Source organism: Piliocolobus tephrosceles, chromosome 5 (genome assembly GCF_002776525.5).
Source record: "Piliocolobus tephrosceles isolate RC106 chromosome 5, ASM277652v3, whole genome shotgun sequence".
NCBI classification, from domain to species: domain Eukaryota; kingdom Metazoa; phylum Chordata; class Mammalia; order Primates; family Cercopithecidae; genus Piliocolobus; species Piliocolobus tephrosceles.
In genome coordinates, this window is record NC_045438.1 from 35,997,316 (window position 1) to 36,022,037 (window position 24,722).

Below are 24,722 nucleotides of genomic sequence, written 5' to 3' on the forward strand. Positions count from 1 at the left end.
CTTCTTTTCCTTTTCTGCTTGACGGTCCTCTTTCTCCTCCAGCCATCCGTCCACCTGCAAGAACGGGCTATAAAAGGTGTCCTTACTTCCTTGACAGGAAGGAAGTGACAGTGAGTTTTTTGAGTTTTTTCACCAGTAGAAACATGTAGATGAGTCATATTTATAGTTTTTTTTTTTTTTTTTTTTTTTTTGGCCCAGGCTGGAGTGCAGTGGCACACTCTCTATAGCCTAATTCTTCAATGTGTACACCTGTTTAGTAGGCATTTCGTTGCCAACTTTTCAATGCTTTTATGGGTATTTAGTATGATCTGTGCGAATCTGGAGGGCTGGTTAGTATGTTAAGTCCTGAACTTTTAAAAAGAAACTTGGTTTCTTGCTCTGTTGGAATGAATTAAGTTCTCAAGCAAGAAAATAGATTAATTAATTGGGCAATGTTAGTTGTGGGCATAGTTTTAGGAAACTTCTAGGATCTTCAAAATATCCACTTCTGCCTCTTTCTGGGACGAGAACTATACTACTTTTTCTTAAAATCACTTTGAGTGAATTGTAATATACATACAGAAAAGTGCACATACGTGAATATAATTATTCATTTTCAAAAATTGAGTATATCTAAGTAACCAGCAGCCCCTAGTCCTCCTTATACTCCCTGCTTTTCTTTTCTCTTTAGCCTCCAGGGAACTCTTGTCCTCACTTCTAATAGCAGAGCTTGGTTTTTCCTGTTTTGTACCTTATATAAGTGGAATCTGGAATCTTACTTGATGTAATCTGGTGTTTAGATTCTTTTGCTGAACATTGATTTTTTTTAAAAGTATTTTTTAATACTGTTTTCAATTTATTCTCATGTGGAAAGTCTAGAACACACAGGGAAGTGTGAGAAAAACCTGAAAACCAGTAAGCATAATCTCATCACCTGTAGAGACCTAATATTATAATTTTTGGCTATTTCTTTCAAATACTTTTTATATGAAATGTTTAAAAAATTTACATAGCTACTTTTTATATGAAATGTTTAAAAAATTTACATAGCTAAGTGTGCTGTGTATTTAACTTTGAATTCTGTCTTATTTTGGCTTAATATTATATTTTAGCATTAAAAAAATATTGTTATTGTTATTATTTTTAGTTACGGATCTGCCTCTGTCACCCAGACTGGAGTGCAGTGGCACAATCATGGCTCACTGCAGCCTCGAACTCCTGTGCTCAACCAATCCTCTGCCTCAACCTCCCAAGTACCTGGGACTACAGACACGTACCCCCATGCCCAGCTAATTTTTAGAAATCTTTTTAGAGATGAAGTCTCCCTACTTTGTGCAGGCTGGTCTTGAACTCCTGGGCTCAAATGATCCTCCTGCCTCAGCCTCCTGAGTAGTTGGGATTACAGACATGAGCCACCTGCTTAACTCAGCATTTTATTTTTCATCAAAGACTTCATACACATTTTAAAAGGCTGAATATTGTCATTTTATAAATAAACCATCATGTACTTACCTGTTCCCTTTACGGTGAACATTTAGACGGTTTCCAAATTGTTGCCAAACAAGTAATGTAGTGGTTGACATTTTAATACATAAATATTTTGTTTGCTTCCCTTTTTACCTCCCCACTTCCTTCCTTCACTTTTTCTTTTTTCTTTCTCTATTTTCTGTCTTCCTTCCTTACTGTAAATACTTATCATGTGCCAGTTAGTGTTGTAGGTACTAGGGAGAAAGCAGTGAGTAAACCAAAGTACTTGCCCTTGTTTGCTTTCATGATTCTAACTTACTTCTTTCTTCTTCTTTTCTTTTTTCTTTTTTTTTGAGATGGAGTCTTGCTCAGTCGCCCAGGCTGGAGTGCAGTGGCGCAATCTCAGCTCACTGCAAGCTCCACCTCCCGGGCTCATGCCATTCTCCTGCCTCAGCCTCCCAAGTAGCTGGGACTGCAGGCGCCCGCCACCATGCCCGGCTAATTTTTTTTGTATTTTTAGTAGAGGCAGGGTTTCACCATGTTAGGCAGGATGGTCTCGATCTCCTGATCTTGTGATCCACCCACCTCGACCTCCAAAAGTGCTGGGATTACAGGCGTGAGCCACCGCGCCCAGCCACTTCTTTCTAAAATCAGATTTATTGAGGTATTATTTATATTTGCATGCAGTAAAAAGCATCACTTTCAACATACATTTTATGACATTGACAACATATGCAGTCATCTAACTACAACCACAATCAAGTTATTTCACAAGAAGTTCCCTTAGGTCCCTTTGCAGTCACCTACCTCCACCCACCACCAGCCCCTAGTAAACGCTAATCTATTTTCCATCTGTACAGGTTAGCCTTTTCCTGAATGCCATAGAAATGGAATCATTCAAGACTTAGCCTTTTGTTTCCGTCCCCTTCCCTTGGGATACTGCTTTTGAGATGCATCCGTGTTGTTGCATGCATCAACAATTAGTTCTTTTTTGTTCTAGAGCAGGCTTCCATTTTATGGATGTACAACATTTTTAAAAGATTGATTTGTTCACCAGTTGGTGGTCATTTGGGTTGGTGATTATGAATAAAGCTGCTGTAAACATTCAGTTTTAGACTTTTCTGTGTGTGGACACACATTATAGTTTATTTGGGCCAGATACCTAGAGTGGGACTGCTGGGTCATGTGCCAAGAATTTGTTTTACTTTATAAGAAACTGCCAAACTATTGTCCAAAGCGGCTGAACCATTTTGAATTCCTGCCAGCAGTAAATGAGAGTTCCACTTGCTCTGTGCCCTTGCAGTAAAATATTACCAGGTTTTTAAAAGTTTTACTTTTTTCTAATAGGTATATGAGCTTATATTTTATTGGAAAGCATCTGTCCTTTGCCCAACTTAATCAGTGTTGATATGTTTCAGTCTCTCACACTTCCTTATAGATTAACAGAGACTGGATCAGTCCCTTAAATTTTGATGATTAGAAGGGGCCTCTTGGAATTCCTGTGAGTGGCAATTCTAACTGTGGATTCTTTGAAGTTAAGGCAGACCTTCAGGGTTGACAAGTATTAGGAGTATGCTGTATATCAGGAGGGTATGTTTGTGCACTGGGGTGGGGAAGTGGGAGAGGAAGGCCCTTCATTACTATGTTTCTTTTAAGAGCCAAGGAACCTGGGAAATTCCCAAGGAAAGTTTTGTTCCCAGATGACTAAGCAAGATGGGTTGCTGCTGATCATAAACTAGGAGACACCTTGGGGCGGTACTCAGGAATCCAGTCCTGAAATAATAGGGGCCTGAACTATGTTGTAATATTGGTAAAGGCTGGGTGTGATAAAATGAAAAAAAAAAAGTATAAAGAGGGTGGAAATGATAAAAGGATTATCAGAATTAATAGCTGAATATTGACATGAGGGTAAATAAGGAGTTGACATGCTTGAAGTTTCACATTTAAACAGTAAGGAGAAGGATCCCAATAGTACAGTGAAACAACATTTTACAAGTCTCTGTCTTGCTAAATCCAATGGTCAGGCACTTCCCCAGCTGCATTTTACTTGACCTATCAGCATATTGACATAGGCTAACTGACGCACAAGAAGCTCCCTTCTTCTTTCCCCTCTGAATCTTAGGGTACTGTTATACTTCCTCTTGATTCCTTTGTTTCACTGGCTGCTCCTTCTCATTCTCCTTTGGTGGTTCCTCCTCATCTTCCCCACCTCGAGATATTTACATCTCTAGCCCAAAGCTTTTTCTCAGACCCCAGACTTGCATATCTACCTAGCTACTCAACACTTCCCCTTGGGTGTCTAATAAACATCTCAAATTTAACATATCCACGACCAAACTCTAGATCTCCATAACCCCAAGCCTGCTTCTTTCAGTCTTCTTCTCTTCTTCCAAATGCTCAGGCGCAAAACCTTGAGATCACCTTTGATGTTCCTCTTTCTTTTATACCCCACATTATCTCCATCAGCATATGTTTCTGGCTTCACCTCCAAAATTTGCCTGGAATCTGACCATTTCTTTCCGATTCTACTGCACCATTGTGGGTCAAATCATCATTATCTCCTAACTGGATTCTTGCTGCAACTCTCTGTTTTTGTTCTTGTCCTCTTAGATCCATTCTAATGGCAGGAGCCAGAGTAATTTAAAAGAAAAAACAGTCTGAGCTTGTCATTTTGCTGTTCAGAATCCTTCAATGGTTTCTTATCTTATTCAGAGTTAAAGTCCTTACAGTAGTTAATGGCTAAAAGATTCTACAGCAATTGACTTCTTGCTACTGCTCTAACCCAAGACTGGCTATGTAATTTGCATTTCCCAGTACCAGATGAAATGCGGAGCTTCTTATTAAAAATATTATGAAACATTTCAAGGTGCTGATGACAGAACATTAAACAAAGTGCAGTGCCCTTCTACGCCCATGGCCTTCTGTGACTGCACATTTGCACAGCTAGTCGTGCTCACACCTCATCTTATGCCATTTTTTCTTTTGCTTTCTCTGCTCCAGTTGTAAGGCCTTTTGTAGATTTCTTGAACATACCAGTCAGGCTCCAACCTCACATTCTGTTTCCTGTTCTTGAATTGCTTTTACCTAGATACGTGTGTAATTAATTTCCTCGTTTCCATCAGGAGTCTGCTTAAATATCCATTGATAAACAGGGACATTGGGAAGGAGCTGTTTGGGGCATAATCGATAATATAATGGCATTTAGGCCTACTTATAGACTCATGGAATTGTACAGGGTAGACCAGAGAGCATGTAAATGTACTTATTTCTAGGATTAAAAAAACTGCGGACAAAATAAATTCAATGCCTGCCTAAACTTACATACTACCTGTTATGAATTGAGAGCATGGTATTCAAAATAGAAATTCTCAGAAGTTAAGGATATATGGCTCGCGCCTGTAATCACAGCACTTTAGGAGGCTGAGGCAGGCATATCACTTGAGCTCAGGAGTTCGAGACCAGCCTGGGCAACATGGTGAAACCCCATCTCTACAAAAAATAGCTGGGCATGGGCCTGTAGTTCCAGTTATTTGGGATGCTGAGGTGAGAGGATCACTTGAGCTCAAGAGGCAGAGGCTGCAGAAGTGAGCTGAGATCGTGCCACTGTACTCTAGCCTAGGCGACAGCGCGAGACCTCAAAAGGAAAAAAACAAAAAAGAGAGGAAGAAATTAAGGATACGTGATGCATACATGGAGGAGTAGTGTAGGATGTGTCAAACAGCACCAGTCGTAAAGTCTTACAGGTAGGCAATGTTCTAATTCTAACATACTCATTTTGGGGAAGTGTTTTTAAAAGCAATAGTTAAAATAAATGAAAGAATATATAGAGAAAAGAGCGAAGGCTTCAAGCCTCTTCTTTCCAAAATATCCATAGCTATAGGGAAAGATAATTTGCTTAAAAAAAAAAAAGAATAGAGCTTTAATTCTGGAATCAGACAGATATGGTTTTGAATTTTGGCTTATTCATTTATCAGCCATGAAATTGATTCTCTATGCCTTATTTTCCTCACCTGTAAAAGGTGGATAATAATAATAACTTTTCCATAGGATTTTGGGAAGAATGAATGGGCTAACCCCTGTAATGCAGTTAGCAGCTTGCACATAAATCAGTGGCATTTCATATTTTGGTAACTTACAGGAAGAGATATTCCATATCAGCAAATACCTCAAGCTGCATTAAAAAAAAATTGTCCCTTTTTCCATAGTCCTAACTTTGAATGTAACATTTTTAGTTGTTGCTTTCTAAAGACATGGTTGTTTATGCTATAACTGTTTGTGGTTTGGTTGAGGGGAAGTTACACTATGTGCTTTATTTTATGCTGACCTTACAAGAAATTTTCTCTGTCATTCCAAGGAACGCTTTTTTTTTTTCTTTTTTGAGACAGAGTTGCCTTCTGTTGCCCAGGCTGGAGTGCAGTGGTGCAATCATAGCTTGCTGAAGGCTCAAGTTTCTGGGCTCAAGCAGTCCTCCTGCTTTAGCCTCTTGAGTAACTACAGGCATGCATGACCATGCCTGGCTAGCAATCCCCCTGCCTCAGCCTCTTGAGTAACTGCTTCTACAGGCATGTGTCACCATGCCTGGCTAACAATTAAAAAAAATTTTTTTTGGTGAAGAGTGGATCTCACTTTGTTGCCCAGGCTGGTCTTGAACCCCTAGCCTCAAATGATCTCCTCACCTCGGCCTCCCAAAATGTTGGGATTACAGGGATGAGCCACTGAGCCCAGCTGGAGCACAACTTTTTTTTTTTTTTTTAATTAAGACAGAGTCTTGCTGTGTCGCCCAGGCTGGATTGCAAGGGCGCAATCTTCGCTCACTGCTACCTCTGCCTCCCAGGTTCAAGCCATTCTCCTGCTTCAGCCTCCTGAGTAGCTGGGATTACAGCCATGTTCCCCCACACCCGGCTAATTTTTGTATTTTGAGTAGAGGCGGGGTTTCACCATGTTGACCAGGCCGGTCTCTAACTCCTGACCTCAGGTGATCCACTTGCCTTGGCCTCCCAAAATGCTGGGACTACAGATGTGAGCCACTGCACCCGGCCAGCACAACATTTTTGAATAACCTAAAGTATGGTTTAAAATGGAAATTTCTGGGTATTGAGAAAAACTAGCATGTTTCTGAATTATTGTTCAGCTGTACTTTTTGTTTCGAATAGAACAAGAAATGCTTCAGATTGGCAGCCTGTTCTTATTATAGAGACTAGAATATGCAACATGACTTTTTTCCTTCACTTTGTCTCTAAAGTGAACGCTTTAATTCTTATACTGGATGTTTCTTTATCAAAAGCTGGATAATGGCTTTATTCTCTATTATTTTATACAAGGATATATTTAGGGATAACTTTTCAAAAACATCAGCCATAGTTATCAAGAAAGAGAGGCGACAAAGGTTCTTATTCAAATTCCATTAACTTTGACATTCCAGAAGATATGAACTTTAGATTTTGGAAAGATGCTCCAAATAAATGTTCTATCTGCCACTGAAAAAGTCTTCACTATTGACTCATTATCTCTAGGACATGAGTCACTTTTCTGGTTATGATTTATCAAAACCAGAAAAGAATATTCATTAACCTAGTCTTTCTCTTAGTACTCCTGTACTGTCTATTAGAAATAGCTGATCAGGATGTGGGACACACATTGCGTTATATTAGCTTTTAGTTTTCTTTGCTAACTGGTAATGAAGGAGCTCTGTATCTAGCCAGAGATGGCAGTGCGAGATTGTGCTTATTTGTACAGTGTCTGTGGTACATTAGTCAAATATATGAGGGTTTATACAGAGAATTAGGTTGGCTTCCTGGAAGTTCTTTTTGCTTGTAGATTATCCTGACTGGCTGTGACAATTGCTATTGCTCTGTGTTTGCTAGAATTTACCAGCTCGTTGGATCCCACAAGGGAGCAAAACAGGAAAAAAAAAAAAAAAAAGATTAAAGCAAAATTGAATGTACCAGCTCTGTGCTGGGAATACTTGTGTGTTGAAATGAGGGCGTACCAGAATCAACTTTGCCTTGGTTCATGGTCCAGATGAGGAGTCACCACTGGCCGTAGTAGAGCTAAGATTCAGATGACAGCTCTGCTTTTTTTTTTTTTTTTTTTGGTCATGTGCTTCTAAGGAAATCATAAAGCTTTAAGCACAGGGATTGTGATCAAAAAATGTAATTAGAACAAGAACCAAAGAAATACAAAAATTTAAATATAATTAACATTCTCATCTCTATTTCACAGATACTGGTGCTTCATTCATTCTTCATTTCTTCCTTAGAAAAATATTTGTTTAGTTTTACTCTAAATCTCAATACTTCTTGCCCTAAATTCTCCCATGCTATGCACAGATTCAGGGCTTTGAGGATTCTACCCAATTCATGAGTATTCTACCCAATATTCCTAATATTTTGCTTGCCACTTTCAGATTCTTGAATATTAAAATTCTTGCCACTTTTTCTAAGCCTTCCTCAAGTCTTAGTTCTAAGGTAATTCCCGGAGGATCTCATTCCCTTTGAAATTTGAAAATTGGAATTTCTTTATTATTCCTTCCACAGGGAAGTGAAAGAGACAATTGCATCCGCCTATGAAAGGCTTTACAGTTTCCCTGTTAAAGCTAATATATATGTAGTTTAACTAATTAGAAAATCCTCTCTCTTTGTTCAACCATAGCTCCAGCTTTATTATTTCCCTGATGTATACTAAAGAGTCCCTTCACAGTTGCCTCTCTCAGAGGGTGGATCTAAAGAAAACACAGTTGTGACAAACTCTAACTTTAAAATGTATATTTAAGCAATTATGATTTAAGCAGTAAGATTTGGAAATAGAGAAATATGTGCTATCACTATACTGGCCCATTTTACCATAAATACCATAAAAGCAGAGACAGTACTATATATTTTACTTATTTATTTATTACTGTCTCTCCCTATAATTTTGTGTGTTTTTATTAATTTCTGTATGCTTAGCACCTAGAATAGTACTTGGTATATAAAAGACACTGAAATCTTTGTTTAATGAGTTAATTAGTGTCTTTTTCTTCCACTGTAGCTCATGTAACTATTAAGGGTCTTACTATGCGGGTATTGTGTTTAAAAGATTTGGGTTTGAATGAGAGATAGGGGGTTCCAAACAAGAAAATCGTATATTTTAGCTATTATTCCCTGAAAGGTATAATTATATGATGGTTATGTCTTATCTTCTGTATAAGAATTCTGAGTAGGAAAAATAAATAATCTGTATTTATTTTATATTTCATACAAATATAACATTTTGTTACAAAAAATAAATTGATACAAGGGTTGGAAGTTCTGGATCCCAGTCCCAGCTCTCTCCTTGATTATGTCTGGGTCCATAAGCACATTTATTTTTACCTTTCTGGATACAGTCCTGTTAACAGCATCATCAGGTTGGGCTAGATGCTCCCCACTATCTTCAGTCTTGCTATTCCCACTGCACCCTGGTTACCTATCGATTTCTCCCCACTTATGGCATTATATTGAACACATCTGCCTATGTGTGTTCCCCTATTTGATTTGAGAAACTTGGACTCTACCTCATTAAAAAATAATGGTTACTGTTTTTGAGTACTATCAAGTGCTATATTCTACCTATTGTATGTTACTTAGAACATCATTAAATAAGTATATCTAAGTCAATTTTGAAGAAGTGAAAATTTAAGACTTTGAGAACTTAAACAACATGCACCAGGTCTGTAAACTTACGAGATTCCAATCTCTACTCTAACCCCAAATTCTCTGCTCTTAGCCCTCTACAGTACATTCTACTTCTTATCTACAGGATGATCATCACGTCCTGAACACTTACTAAGTGCCAAATATTTATATATTGATTATAATCCTGAAAATAACCTCACACAGTAGACATGATGATTCTCAGCTTACATCCTATAGGCCAGGTAACTGATGCACAAAGATGACAAGTAATCTCCTCCCCAGCCATACGACAATACCTGTGGGGTAGTCTGGTACTTCTTGTTGCAAATTATCTCAAAGCTAATTGATATTTATGCTTTCTTTCACCTCCTACCCATTCATGTTCCCTTTACCTTTAGCCAGCACCTTAGCTACTTGGGATTCTTTATATGATTGAATGCTTTTTTTACTTGATTGTTTTTCTTGTTTTTTTTCTTTTTCTTTTTCTTTTTTTTTTTTGAGACAAAGTCTTGCTCTGTCACCCAGGCTGGAGGGCATTGGCACAATCTTGGCTTACGGCAACCTCTGCCTCCTGGGTTCAAGCGATTCTCTTGCCTCAGCCTCCCGGGTAACTGGGATTACAGGTGCACACCACCATGCCTACTAATTGTTGTATTTTTAGTAGAAATGACGTTTTGCCATGTTGGCCAAGCTGGTCTCGAACTCCTGACCTCAAGTGATCCACTGCCTTGGCCTCCTAAAGTGCTAGGATTACAGGCATGAGCCACCACGCCTGGCCCTTGATTGTTTTCAAACCTTCATTCCTGAAGTGTCTGAGCCCTTAGTGGGACTGCTTCGGTTGTGTTGTTCTGTTCTACAAAATGTATCACTCAATACAAAAGTCTTGACATACATTCCCTGCCCCCAAACAGATTGAGACAAGAAGAATAAAAAGAGAAAAGCATGCAAATTTTATTAATTTTACAATCACATGGTGATGTTCACAAGAGAGGGAAGTCTCAATAAGTGGCCAAAATAAGATGCTTTTATTTTAGATAAACAACAATAAATTTGTGAAGAAATGACAGGAGAAAGGGGATCTGGCTAGGGACAGTAAATTCTAGGGGAGTCACTAGGAGATATTTGGAGTATGTAAAACTAGTGGAAGATAAGGGTTACTTCCAGAAGTTTATTTACCTAGGCCTGTTGCAGCACCAAATCTCAGTCTCCAGTGAGAAGGAATATTCTTTTACCCAGGTAAGAAGGCAGCCCTCCCAAAAGAATCTTTTTGGCTTGCTACATGCAGGAAAAGACTGGGAGACTAGACTTTTTCTGAAACTGTAATTTTTCCAATGTTTTTTAGCTCAAAATATACCAATTTGTTATATTTGGGGATGATGTTTCCTTCACTTCTTCACCGTAGAAGCAGAAATTCCAAACACCTCTTTGAGAGTTACCCATTCTCTGGGTGTCTTCCATGTATATATGAAATATACATGTTAATACATGTCTGTTTGTTTTTCTCTTGTTAATCTGTGTTTTGTAATAGGGGTGTGTTTCAATTACTTATTGGGGTTTTTATTTTTCCCTACCCATTTCATTCACCAATCAATCTAGAGTCAAGCTATGTAAAACAACTGATAAGTTCAAGAGAATTGCACATGGCTCATCAAACATCCTGTTATTTGCCCAAGAAGCTAACACATTGCTGTTGGCTGTTGTGTGTGCCTGGGAGAAGGGGTAGAGGCTTACGTCCTAGCTTTTGCTTTTCCAAGTATGCTTTAGGAGTGAGTATGTGTGTACTTTCTCGGCTTGGAGGGTTCTGATGTGAGGTGAGGTTCGTTTATTATGCCCCCAACACTCCTTATCCTGTTTCTCAGGGGACCTTTCTGAATCTCACCTTGCACAGGCCTTCCCCAAAGCTACCTCCTGGGCTGTTATCTCCTGGTCCCAAGGGATGGCCTGGGTGGGACTGGGGGAAGAATGATCAGGAAGCAGTCAGTCTGCCTTGCCTGCTATTACTCTTCTCAGTGACCTGGTTTCAGGGTTGTCCTGATGTGATGCCACAACCTCTGACAAGTGCTATAGACCCTGGCTGGTGATGATCCAGCAGGGCATACGCGGTGGAGAAATGGCCACCACCAGAAAGCTCTCCACAGCTCGTCCCCACCTGCTGTACCTGTGGTCTCTTTTGCTCCAACCCTGGCATACACGCTTTTTTTTTTTCATCTTGTCTGGAGTTTCTCAGAGTCTTTATGTCCTGATCCATCATCCACTTTCTTTTCACCATGACATTTCTGGGCTCAGTTTGGGGAGGAATGATGGCATTGAGCTTTAGTTCACCATCTGGTGAGGAACTAGAATCCTTTGTGCATCTTTATATTCCCCTCCTTAAGATGCTTAAGATATGTCTTAGAACAGCAGTCCCCAACCTTTTTGGCACCTGGGACAAGTTTTGTGGAAGACAGTTTTTCCATAGATGAGGGCAGGGGATGGCTTCAGAATGAAACTGTCCCACCTTAGATCATCAGGCTTCAGATTTTCCTAAGGAGCATGCAACCTAGATCCCTCACATGAGCAGTTCACAATAGGGTTCGTGATCCTATGAGAATTGAATGCTACCCGCTGATCTAACAGGAGGTGGAACTCAGTGGTAATGTTCGCTGCCACTCACCTCCTGCTGTGCAGCCTGATTTCTAACAAGCCATGGACTGGCACTGGTCCATGGCCTGGGGGCTGGGGGCGTCTGTCCTAGAACACTGACCTGGACTGTCTCACCAAGTGTAGTATGAAGGACAAGTCTGTTTGTGAGGAAAAACTATGTTAGAAAAATATAAATATAAAAATATGCTATACTTAAGTTAGTATAATTTAATGCATAATAACTGCGGAGTAAATGACCACTAAATAAATAAGACTTTGGATGAGCAGTTGGAGTAGGCTGCATACCACTGTGACAGCATTATTTCTCGGTGCTGCAGCAGTTAAGCACAGCCTAAAGAGAAGAACAGATTACGAAAGGTTGATTTGAACAAATCCTTTAATACATTTGCTTGTTGTTTTGGATTTGTTATTTCAAAACTATTTTAGCTTCTCAATTTTGACCCAAACACTATTAATTGTTTGTGAGTGAGCTTTGTAAAACTGAATGCAGAAGTTTTGATTATGAGGCAAAAACTCTCCCATCCTGTTTTAAAGAAGATCTACATGCCCTTCTTGGTGATATTCTAGGAAGCAAAAGGAGAAGTGCTCTCTGGGAGATAAATTTCACTACCCTTGTTTTCCCCCTCCTTACAAGATTGGAACAAATTCCCATTTATTTAGCAAGCAAAACATACTTTATAATTTCCAAATAAGGAGTAAAGTTTGCCATGTACACATCTGGAACCTGTGCATCTAGTCTCAGTTTACCACAAATAATGTTTGTATTCTATGAATTCACCAGAAAGCTCAGTTTTGAGTTGACTTAATTCATGAGAAAAGTGCAATAAAGGTAACTGATATTGATGACGGTTTAAGTAAAATATTAACCATTCACCCCAGTACGATTTCAGGTTCTAGCTTGTTTCAAACTAAATCACCGTATGTATCAAATTAGACCACCAGAATTATTTAGTGTAACTCTTTGTAAAGTTGCCTTTACTAATGTAACTTAATCTGCCTTATTTGAATGTCTTTGGCATTCTTGAATATTGATATGAGAAATGGTCCTATGGAATTAAGGTTTCTGCATCTTTTTAGAAGTCTCTGTTGCAAAAATTAATAATTCTGCAAGAGCTACCATTCAGAGAGTACATCGGATGTCCCAGGCACATGTTTACTAAATGTAATTCTCACTATAGTCTTCTAGGTGTATATTATAATCCTTACTTTACATATGAAGAAACCAAAGCTATGTTAAACAACTTGCTCACACCTAATAAGTGCTTGACACAAGATTCAAAATCAGGTCTGTTAGATCTCTAAGTTTGTGGCCTTAACCAATGTTTTATATTGTAATTATGCTATACATGTAGAATTTCTCATATAAAATGGTAAGAAATTACCTGCAGAAGGGAGGAACTGCATTGTAGAGCCAGAAGTCTGACTGGGATGGCAAGCTGCAATCAGAACAATCTTTGGCACATGTGGGCTTGCCTAGAAATTCCCAGATTCCATTTATCAGAAGCTGGATAAAGACTGGACTGTGGTCACCCAACCCTGCTGGAGACTCAGATTATTCCTGATTGGACATTAAAGGAAAACTTAGTTCCAGGGGCAAGGATGTCTATGACACTTAGGTAACCACATGAGCAAGAGCTTACCTTTGACTTCAGGGCCTTCAATGAGCCATAGGTTAAGAAATCCTTATCTAAACCATGGTATTTCCCAGTGTTTCTTGGCTTCTGAGAAGCCCTGTATCAAATGAAATACTCAATTCCAATATTTTCCTAAATGTTATTAAGTTCTTCTTGACCTCTACTTCAAACTGTGTTCCACATAGTTCTTTGAGTTCCACAGGCCCTCTTTTAGGGTGCCCCATTGCTCGAGGAGAAGACGCAAAGGATGGAGCTGTGGGCAGGCATCCTGCCCCATAGTCCAAGCAGCTTCAAGGCCACAGGAGTGAAGGACATTAGCTCAGCTCCACCACTGTCTAGTGATTTGATTTCTTTAGGCCTCAGTGTCCTCATCTATAAAAAGGTACTAATAGTCCTATTTTGGGGTTTCAGTCGTGACAAAAGGACTAAATGCATGTATGACACTCAGAACCCTGTCTGACAAAAAGCAAGCACCCAGGAGTTGTTAGTCATTATTATCGCTTGACTGTGCTTTTAAATACAATATTTTTTATAATCAAGAACACTGGAACAAAAAAAATAAGGAAAACCACTGTCTATGATCTTTAGACTTATTTATGTTTAAATTGTTTTTTTCTGTTTAATTTTTATTTATGTTATATGTTATTTTCACGTAAATGGGATTTAATTCATTCCCAGTCTGCCATTTTTGATCTACCCAACTACCTCCTCATAAATGGTCAGTGTCATCCCTGACTTCCCAGTAAGAAACTTGGAAATTGCCTTTATTTCTTGGCTGACAGATCTGATAAATGAGTGTTAAAAGGAAAACTTTAGCTAAAGTAAATTTAACATAATTTAATTGAACAAAGAACAATTTGCGAATGAAAGTAGCCTCCCGAGCCAGAGTAGGCTCAGAGACACACCAGTGCAGCCACGTAGTGTAAGGAGATTTATATACAGAAAGAGAACAGGAAGCACAGAAAACGGAAGTGAGGTACAGAAGCAGCAGGATTGGTCACGGTGTGGCGCCTGCTTTCTTTGAACACGGTTGAAGCAGTTGGCCCTCTTTGATTGGTCAAAACTCAGTGATTGGCACAAGACTAGGTTACAGTCTGTTTACAACTCCATTGAGGTTATAGTTCCCTAGGTACAGAGAAGCATTTAAGCCTAACTTAAAATACGTAAGGAGACAGCTGTAGGCCAAACTTGATTTAAGCTTCTTTGCCCCTTACTTTGCTACTGGCTTCAGCTGCCTCAGGTGCTCTGTGCTTGAGACAATTTAAGATTGTGACCATTTAAAATATTTTGCGGTCCTCTTTGCAGATGAGAGTGTATTAGTCTATTCAGGCTGCTATAACAAAACACAATAAACTGAGTTGCTTATAAACATTAGAAGTTTATTTCTCTCAGTTCTGGAGGGAAGTCCAAGACCAAGGCACAAGCAGACTCGGTGCCTGGTGAGGGCTCTCCTCCTGGTTTACTCTTTCTGTGGGCCTGTTTTATAAGGGAGCTAATCCCATCCATGAACACTCCACCCTCATGATCTAATGACCTCCCAGAAGCCCCATCTCTTTTTTTTTTTTTTTTTTTTTTGAGACGGAGTCTCGCTCTGTCACCCAGGCTGGAGTGCAGTGGCTGGATCTCAGCTCACTGCAAGCCCCGTCTCCCGGGTTCACGCCATTCTCCTGCCTCAGCCTCCCAAGTAGCTGGGACTGCAGGCGCCCGCCATCTTGCCCGGCTAGTTTTTTGTATTTTAGTAGAGACGGGGTTTCACCGTGTTAGCCAGGATGGTCTCGATCTCCTGACCTCGTGATCCGCCCGTCTCGGCCTCCCAAAGTGCTAGGATTACAGGCTTGAGCCACCGCGCCCGGCCAGCCCCATCTCTTAATATCATCACCCTGGGGGTTAGGAATTCAACATGTGAATTTCAGGGGGACACAAACCCTTAAACCATAGCAGGGGATGCATAGAAGTAGAAAAAGATAACGATGAAAGAAGAAAAACAATGGTGATTACTAGTCATTTGATTTTTTTTTTTTTACTTTCCTTGCTCCCCCTTCCTAGTTTTGAAACATTTTAAAAGTTTTCAATGAGAAAAGAAAAGCCCAAACATTATTTATTTTATTGTGTTTTTTCCTTAGTAAAATATATCATGCATACAAACTGGTATAAATAACGTACATTCACTGTTTTAAAAAGGAGGATGAAATGAGCCTCACTGAGTGTAATCTTGGGTTTGCCCTTCACCTGGCTCCCTCTTCACTGCCTCACTGGTTCTGGGCTGTAGGGAGAGGATGCCTATGGACACCATCTGCAGCCTCCTTTGCCTTTCAGCTTCCAGTTAGTTTTGGCCAATGGAGTATTGCATTAAACTTGTTTTTTCTACACACTGCCCCTACTTTTGTACACAATCCCTTTCTTAACCTCTCCTCAAATTAACTTGAGGTTTCTATTTACTTCCTTTGAGGATCCAACCAGCTCGCCCTGGGCTGGGCCAGGGGAGGCTCTCCCTTATCCTCGGGAGAGGTATATACCAGTTTAAACTTTGTGTTAGTCATTCCTTTGCTTAAAAAGAACTAATGTCATCATAGAAGTATGTCAAAATGTATATTGTTTAGTTTTGTCTTTTTTGACCTATGTAAATGGATTGATTTAAAGTCTCCCTCACTTGTGTTCCATTTTTTTCCCTTTGCTAATTTGGAAATTACACATTCTGGCTGGGCTCGGTGGCTCACACCTGTAATCCTAGCACTTTTGGAGGCCAAGGTGTGTGGATCACAAAGTCAGGAGATCGAGACCATCCTGGCTAAAACGGTGAAACCCCGTCTCTACTAAAAATACAAAAAATTAGCCGGGCACGGTGACGGGCGCGTGTAGTCCCAGCTACTCGGGAGGCTGAGGCAGGAGAACGGCGTGAACCCAGGAGGCAAAGCTTGCAGTGAGTCCAGATCACGCTACTGCGCTCCAGCCTGGGTGACAGAGTGAGACTCTGTCTCAAAAAAAGAAAAAAAAAAAAAAAAAAAAAAGAAATTATACATTCTATGTCTAGGTATTTAATAGTTATTTTAGAAACTTTAATGTTTACATTTAATTTAATAAGTCTCAACTTAAACTTTTACCTTCCCTTTAAACATTAGGGTCTCAGAATGCTTCAACCCTGATTACCTCTCACCCAACTGCAATGCTATTTTTATTCAGTATTTTGGCTCTGCCTAATTTTTAAACTTGCAAAAAGTGGTCACTGTTGATATTATTATTTCATGCCATCAGTGATTCCTTAGATGGAGCCGGGTGTTATAGTTTTCTTCACTCATCATTCCATTTTGCATCTGAGATATTTCTTTGGGATCATTTCCCTTTTTCTTCAGAGGTTGTTTAGTGAAGTCTGTTGCTAGCAAAATCTGTCTTTGTCTGCAAATGTATTTTATTCTTGTTCTTGAAAGACAGTTGTACTGAGTTTTTCTTAGTATTTTGAAGACAATATATCACAATCTTTTGACTTCCACTCTTGCTTTTGAGAAGACAGCTGTTAATCATTGATTCTTTGAGGTGAATATCTTTTACTTTTAACTACTTTTGGATTTTCTCTTTTCAGTGTGTCTCTTTGGCTTGTTTGTTTTAATGTATTGTCTAGAGATATAGGTATTTTTTTTTAAATCTTGTTAAATTTCCTTGGACTCAGTGAATCTGAGAATTATCTTTCATAAGTTGCAAAAATTTCTCATCGAATTTCTCTCTTCAAAAACATTTCTCCTTCATTCTGTTAGCTCACTCTGAAAAACTGATTAGAGATATTTTATGGTTTCTCATTCTGTGCCCAAACCTTCCAATCTCTCTTTCCCAGTTTTCATCTTATCACCTTTCTGGCTATGTTTGGGTAATCATCTCTTTGGTTGTGGCTAATCTGCTGTTCAATACATCCAGTGAATTTCTAACTTCAAATATTAATTTTACATTTTCTATTTTGGTATTTCAAATCTGCTGGACCATTTTAATAGCCACTTATTTCTCTATGTCATTTTCAATTCCTTCTATTATTTATTTAAACATATTAAACACACTTATGAAACATCCTGTATTTGTTAAGTTCATTATCACTGGGCATCAGGGGTTTCATTCTGCTGTTTTTTACTCCTGTTGACTAGTAGTTATGGTAGCTTGATTCCGTGATGGCCTGAGGTCGTGACTTTCAATTCATCCTTTTGGAAAATTTTTTGTGGGAAATCCTCGATGTTTGGATTTAAAGTATATTCTCCCAGGGCATGCATATATATATATATATATATATATGTATGTCTAATCTGCTGTTTAATACATCCAATGATTTTCTAACTTCAAATATTAATTTTACATTTTCTATTTCAGTATTTCAAATCTACTGGACTATTTTAATGGCCTCTTATTTCTCTATGTCATTTTTAATTTCTTCTATTATTTCTTTAAACATATTAAACACATACATATGTGTGTATATATGTGTATGCATATATATACACACACACACACAATTGTCCCTCAATATTTATGGGGGATTGGTTCCAGGATATCCTACAGATACCAAAATTCACAGAGATACTCAAGTCTCTGACGTAAAATGATGTAATATTTGCATATAACCTACACATATATCCCCCTGTATACTTTAAATCATCTCCCTAGATTACTTATAATACAATGTAAATGCAATGTAAATAATTATTATACCATATTGCTTAGGCAACAGTGACAAGAAAAAAGTCTGCATATGTTCAGTACAGACACTACCATCTATTCTTTTTTCTAAATAATTTCCATGTGCAGTTGATTGAATCCACCGGTGTGGAACCTATGGATGTGGAGGACTGACTGCACTTACTTCTGCTAAGCATGTTGGTTATACTATCAACCTGGAGATTTAACACTAAATTTTCAGCTTGGGGCTTCAATTTGGGAACACAGATGATGTGTTGCAAGCCAACGTAAGGATCAGTTTATGGAAGGAATTCTTTGAAGTGACTCTTCCTCTTTCCCTTCTCTTTCCTCTCCCTGTCTTCTTTTCTTCTTTTTCTCTCTCTCATTCTTTCCCTAAATCCTTACCTTCCTCCTTTCTTCTCTCTCTCTCTTATCCATCCTTCCTTCTGACAAAGACTTACTCTTTTGACCAAAACTTTAGTCAGGCTTCTGAGCACTTTCTGACTAGGCCCAACCTTGGGCTTCCTTCCCTGTCCACGTACAATCCAGTGTGAGCAAGGATCTTGCTAAGTCAGCTTAGCTCTAGAAAATCCCCTACCTTTGCTATCTGAGCCCCCTCCATATCTGATCCCCCTGGCCTGCCTTCAGCAATTATCCTGTTAGATCAGTCTAGGCAGAAACTCTTGTCCTTGATGTTTCCCCTGAGTAATTTTCGGTTCACTGATCCCCACTCTGCTCCTTGGTTAAAAATCTCCACTTATTCTTGTTGGAGTACGAGTTGAGCCAAATATCTCTTGCAACTGGACGATCCTGTTACAATGCTCCCTATACCTATGACCATGGCTCCCCTTGAATAAAGTCTGCCTTACCATCCTGAACAAGTGTCACAAATGATTGTATTCTTTGGCTCTCCCTCCCTCCATCCCTCCCTCCCTTCATTCCTTCTTTTCTTACCTTTTTCTTTTCCTCTTTCCTTTTTTTTTTTTTCCTTTTGAAATGGAGTTTTGCTCTTGTTGCCCAGGCTAGAGTGCAATGGCATGATCTCAGCTCACCACAACCTCCGCCTCCCGGGTTCAAGAGGTTCTCCTCTCTCAGCCTCCCAAATAGCTGGGATTACAGGCATGCACCATCACGCCCAGCTAATTTTGTATTCTTTAGTAGAGATGGGGTTTCTCCGTGTTGATCAGGCTGGTCTCGAACTCCTGACCTCAGTTGATCTGACCACCTCAGCCTCCCAAAGTTCTGGGATTACAGGTGTGAGCCACCGCACCCAGCCTCCTCTTTCCTTCCTTTTCTTCCTGATTTGAGGTTATAATTGGCAAGCAGTTCTAGCATCTGTCTCTGCAGAATGGGTTTCCATGTCCCCAGTTATTCTCTCTTTATGTTTTGTGCAGGGGGCTTTAACCTGACTGATTTGACTCCTAGACTACATGCCCAGGCCACCAGGATGAAGACGATGCCCTCAGCATAAATACCACTCCAATGCTGTTCTTTGGGACCTCTAAGGACTTGCCTTACTGCTCCGTAACTTCAGCCCTGCATTTAAAAATGTTTTTGAAATGTAATTTTAATATTGGTGTTCTGCACTGGGAGTTTTTTTCTACACAGGCAAAGTCATTTGGCCAAAAATGGAAGAAATGGAAAAAATGGAATAAATAATGTAATTGTTTTAAAGGTTTAGTAAAGCAATGCAAATTTTGTAGATTTCAAAACTTGAATCATTTAAATCATTTTTTGTATATAATGAAGAATGTAGCCTCAAAAATCTAATTTTATCTATCACTATTAGAAGCACATAGCCCTGTTTCTGTCATAGTTATTTAGAAAAGAGAAGATAAAGCCAGGTGCAGTGGCTCACACCTGTAATCCTGGCACTTTAGGAGGCCTAGGTGGGCAGATTGCTTGAGGTCAGTAGTTTGAAACCTGCCTGGCCAACATGAGGTCAGTAGTTTGAAACCTGCCTGGCCCATCTCTACTAAGAATACAAAAATTAGCTGAGCGTGGTAGTGTGCACCTGTAGTCCCAACTACTTGGGAGGCTGAGGCACAAAAATTCCTTGAACCCAGCAGATGGAGGTTGCAGTGAGCTGAGATCATGCCACTGCGTTCCAGCCTGGGTGATGGAGTGAGACTCCATCTCAAAAAGAAAAAAAAAGAGGAAAGAAAAGAAAAGAAAAGGATCTGCACATGAATGGGATCTCAGGACTACAGCCTATGTAGGTAAAATATAGGTGAAAATGATTTCTCTTATTCAGTGTTGCAGGAAGTCAAGTACCCTGAACAGCGGGACCGGCTGGTGCTGTGGCAGAAAAACATAAATTGTGAAGATTTCATGGACATTTATCAGTTCCCAAAATTAATATTCTTATAATTTCTTATGCCTGTCTTACTTTAATCTCTTAATCCTGTTATCTTCGTAAACTGAGAATGTACGTCACCTCAGGACCACTATTGTACAAACTGATTGTAAAACATGTGTGTTTGAACAATATGAAATCAGTGCACCTTGAAACAAATTTTAGGGAACAAGGGAAGACAACCATAAGGTCTGACTGCCTGCAGGGTCAGGCAGAATAGAGCCATATTTTTCTTCTTGCAGAGAGCCCATAAATGGATGTGCAAGTAGGAGAGATATCGCTAAATTCTTTTCCTATCAAGGAATATAATATTAAGAACCTAGGAAAAGAATTGCATTCCTGCGGGGAGGTCTATAAATGGCTGCTCTGGGAGTGTCTGTACCATGCAGCTGAGATAAGGACTGAGTCTCCTGCAGTACCCTCAGGCTTATTAGGATTGGGAAACCCCAGCCCTGGTAAATTTGAGGTCAGACTGGTTCTTTGCTCTTGAATCCTGTTTTCTGTTAAGATGTTTATCAAGACAATATGTGTACAGCTGAACACAGACCCTCATCAGGAGTTTTTGATTTCGCCCTTTGCCTTGTGATCTTTGCTTTGCCCTTTGCCTTGTGATCCTTATTGGCCTCAGAAGCATGTAATCTTTGTTCTCCCTTTGGCCCTTTGAAGCATGTGATCTTTGTGACCTACTCCCTGTTTCTACACTCCTCCCCTTTTAAAGTCCTTAATGAAAACCTGCTGGTTTTGTGGCTCAGGTGGGGCATCATGGACCTACTAACATGTGATGTCACCCCAGGGGTCCAGCTGTAAAATTCCTCTCTTTGTACTCTTTCTCTTTATTTCTCAGACTGGCCAACACTTAGGGAAAATAAAAAGAATCTATGTTGAAATATTGGAGGTGGGTTCACCGATAATTTAGTTTTTCTAAAACTGCACTGAACTAAACTAAATTATCCAGTGAGCATTCTCACAGCCTGTCATTTTCATGGGTTCACTTCCTACATTTTGTTCCTTAAATCTTAATGACAATGCCTCTTAGAATGGAAGCTGAAACAAACAAAAATTGTTAGGTTGTAGATGTTAGTTCCCTGTTGATACTAATTCTTTTCTCTTCTTCAATCTCTTATTTGGTGAGAAAAAGCCCTCTCAAGTTCTCAAGTTCAATGGTCTTTTCAGCAGAAGGGCACATGCTAGTAAATATAATTTTCTATCTGTGTGTCTGAGTTGGTGATAGTAACAGCCCACATCTGCGGAAGATAAATTATTACTCTCCTTGGAAAAACTCTGACAAAGACTAAGTTTTCTTGAGACTGTTATATATTGTTTCACAATTAAAAAAAAAAGTTATAAAACTTATCAAAGTATTAAAATAGTGCATTTCTGTTATAATGAAAATAGCTTCTGTATATATGGGTTTCTCATATGTATAAATGTATATGGGTTTCTCCTAACTCTTCAGGGTAGATATTATTATATTCAGAAATTGTGGATCAGAAAAAAAATTAAGTACTTGCCCAAGGTCACACAGCTATAAAGTGGCAGAGCTGGGATATAAGCCATGTCATAATTTGCTCTAAATTATACCATGCCAAGGCCCCTTCAAGCCTTAAATCCCTAAAACCTCATAAATATAGAACTCTCAGGGCTTCTGTAGAAGCTGTATGGTCTAACCTACTAATTTTACGAACGAAGAAACTGAAACCCAGAGAAGTTAAGTGATTAACCAAGATCACACAGTAATTAGAACTTAGATCTTATGATCCTGGGCCACTGATTGTTTCTGCATGCAAATCTGAAATTTAAAATTTGAGAACTATGAATGAAAAATGTTTAGCTGGGCGCGGTGGCTCAAGCCTGTAATCCCAGCACTTTGGGAGGCCGAGATGGGCGGATCACGAGGTCAGGAGATCGAGACCATCTTGGCTAACACGGTGAAACCCCGTCTCTACTAAAAAATACAAAAAAACTAGCCCGGCGAGGTGGTGGGCACCTGTAGTCCCAGCTACTCCGGAGGCTGAGGCAGGAGAATAGCGTGAACCCGGAGGCGGAGCTTGCAGTGAGCTGAGATCCGGCCACTGCACTCCAGCCTGGGTGACAAAGCGAGACTCCGTCTCAAAAAAAAAAAAAGAAAAGAAAAATATTTAAATGAAAATTGAAAAATATCCCAACTTTGGATACAGTCTTAATGTAGGAATATTTGCCACCTAATATCAATACTGATATTGTGAAGAGTGGTGAAGTGGCGATGGAGTGTGAAGAAGATGAAGGCCTGACCTTCTTTCCTGGAGGCTGACCTGCCCCGGGAGAGGAAACCAATCATCTCTTCTTTCTTTTTTCATCCTGCGCCAGGACCATGGCATGTGCTGTTCCATCTGCCTGCTATGATTCCCTACCTCTCACTTGGTTAACCATCATTCTTCCTTCAGATCTCAGCTCAGAGCATCACTTCCTCAGGGAGGTCTTCCTAGAATTCACTGGCTCCACTTACACTCTGGGCCTGCAGTGTGGAATGACTGCAGTTTCCTGAGTCAACCAGGACCCAGGATCATGGCTGGAGCTGACATCTGCTGGCAATGCCACCTTCATCATTTATATTTGTGGAGCCACCCTTACTCCACCTTTTTCACCTGGCAGCCACCAACTTATCCTTAAAACATAGTTTAATCATTACCTTTCCTTAAGGGTGGGGGTGGCTATGATGACTACCGTGGCCTCAGAGCTCTTATCACAAAGCTGCTAACACTTTGTTGAGTTCTCTGCTTTATAGCTCTGTCCCCACTGCTAGAATGTGACCAGGTTTTTTATCGCTGCATCCACAGGGGTTTGAACGGTTCTGGGAATAAAAGATATTTGTTAAAGAAATGCTTTTTTAAAAAAATTAGATCACTGAAAATTATTCAATTCATACTGAAACCCTGATTGGGAACTAGATAGTAAATAATTACAGTTTATTGCAATAGGAAGTTCTTCCTTGCATATGTAGATATATTATAGTTATAATGCAAGTTACTCTGTTTACACTGTACAAAACAAAATTTCCAGTGTGTTTGTAAAGCTATACAGTGTCTTTTATATGTCACACTGTAAATATTTGCTTAAGTCATGCAATGGGCTATACACTTGTGGACTTTTGAGAGATATTTGGTAATTTTCTGTGCTCTCAAAGAGGATAAAGTCTAAACTAGGTGTTAGCACTATTAGATTTATACAGAAAACTTATCTTCCTACTTGTACCAAAATCACAAGCTCCAGGGGCACAGGAAAGCCCCCCTCACACCTGACAGAACTCCTCAAACTAAAGCAAGAGCCCAGGGCACATCTTCTGTGCCTTGGGGCCAGCAATCATGTCCCTGCCCTGCTGCAGTGTGGCCTCCTTCTCCACTGGACCCTGAGACCTCAAGGCTGAGCAGTTCCCCAGTGAAACACATTCTTTCTGTACTAACACCCTTCCCTTTCGAACGCCACCATATCAGTTTCCTTTTGGTGTTCTATCAAATTACTATAAACATAGGGACTTAAAAGAGCACAAGTTTATTATCTTACATTTCTGGAGGTTAGAAGTCTGAAATGAGTCTCGCTGGGCTAACATCCAAGGGGAGGCAGGGCTGTGTTCCCTTCCGAAGGCCGTACGGGAAAATCAGTTTCCCTACCTTTCTGGGTTCTAGGGGCTGCCCACATTCATTTTTGCTCATGGACTCTTCCTTCATCTTCAAAGACAGCAACTACAGGTTGAATCCTTCTCACAGTGCTTTACTCTGCCCTCCTTTTCTGCCTCTCTCTTCCACTTTTAAGGATCACAATGTGATTACATGTGGCCCACCTAAATAATTCATAATAATCTCCTCATCTCAATGTCCTTTACTTAACATCTGTGAAGTCCGTTTTGCTAAGGTAACATATTTCACAGAGTCTGGTGTTTAAGATATGGACATCTTTATGGGGAAGATGGGCATTATTCTGCCTACCACAGCCACCATTTCCATGATTATTGCCATTTTCACTCAGATATATACAGCAATTTGATTATTCTCCAATAAAGTCATTAATTTAATAGATATTTATTGATTACTTTGGCTTAAAGATGAGTTAAAATATCTATGTTTACATCTAATATAAAATATACACAGCCACGCAAACAGTTGTAAAACCATGTGAAAAGTGTCATCTGGAAAGAATTTCAGGGTATAAAGAGATCAGAGAGGAAACGGTGCTCAAGTCATCTCTGAATGAGACTGGAGATTGGAAATTGACTGGAAGGCTCCCGGCAGGGGGAGCTTGGAGACAATCTTGAAAAACGTCTGAGAATTTTCCAAATAGACAACAGAGAAGAGAAGGGGC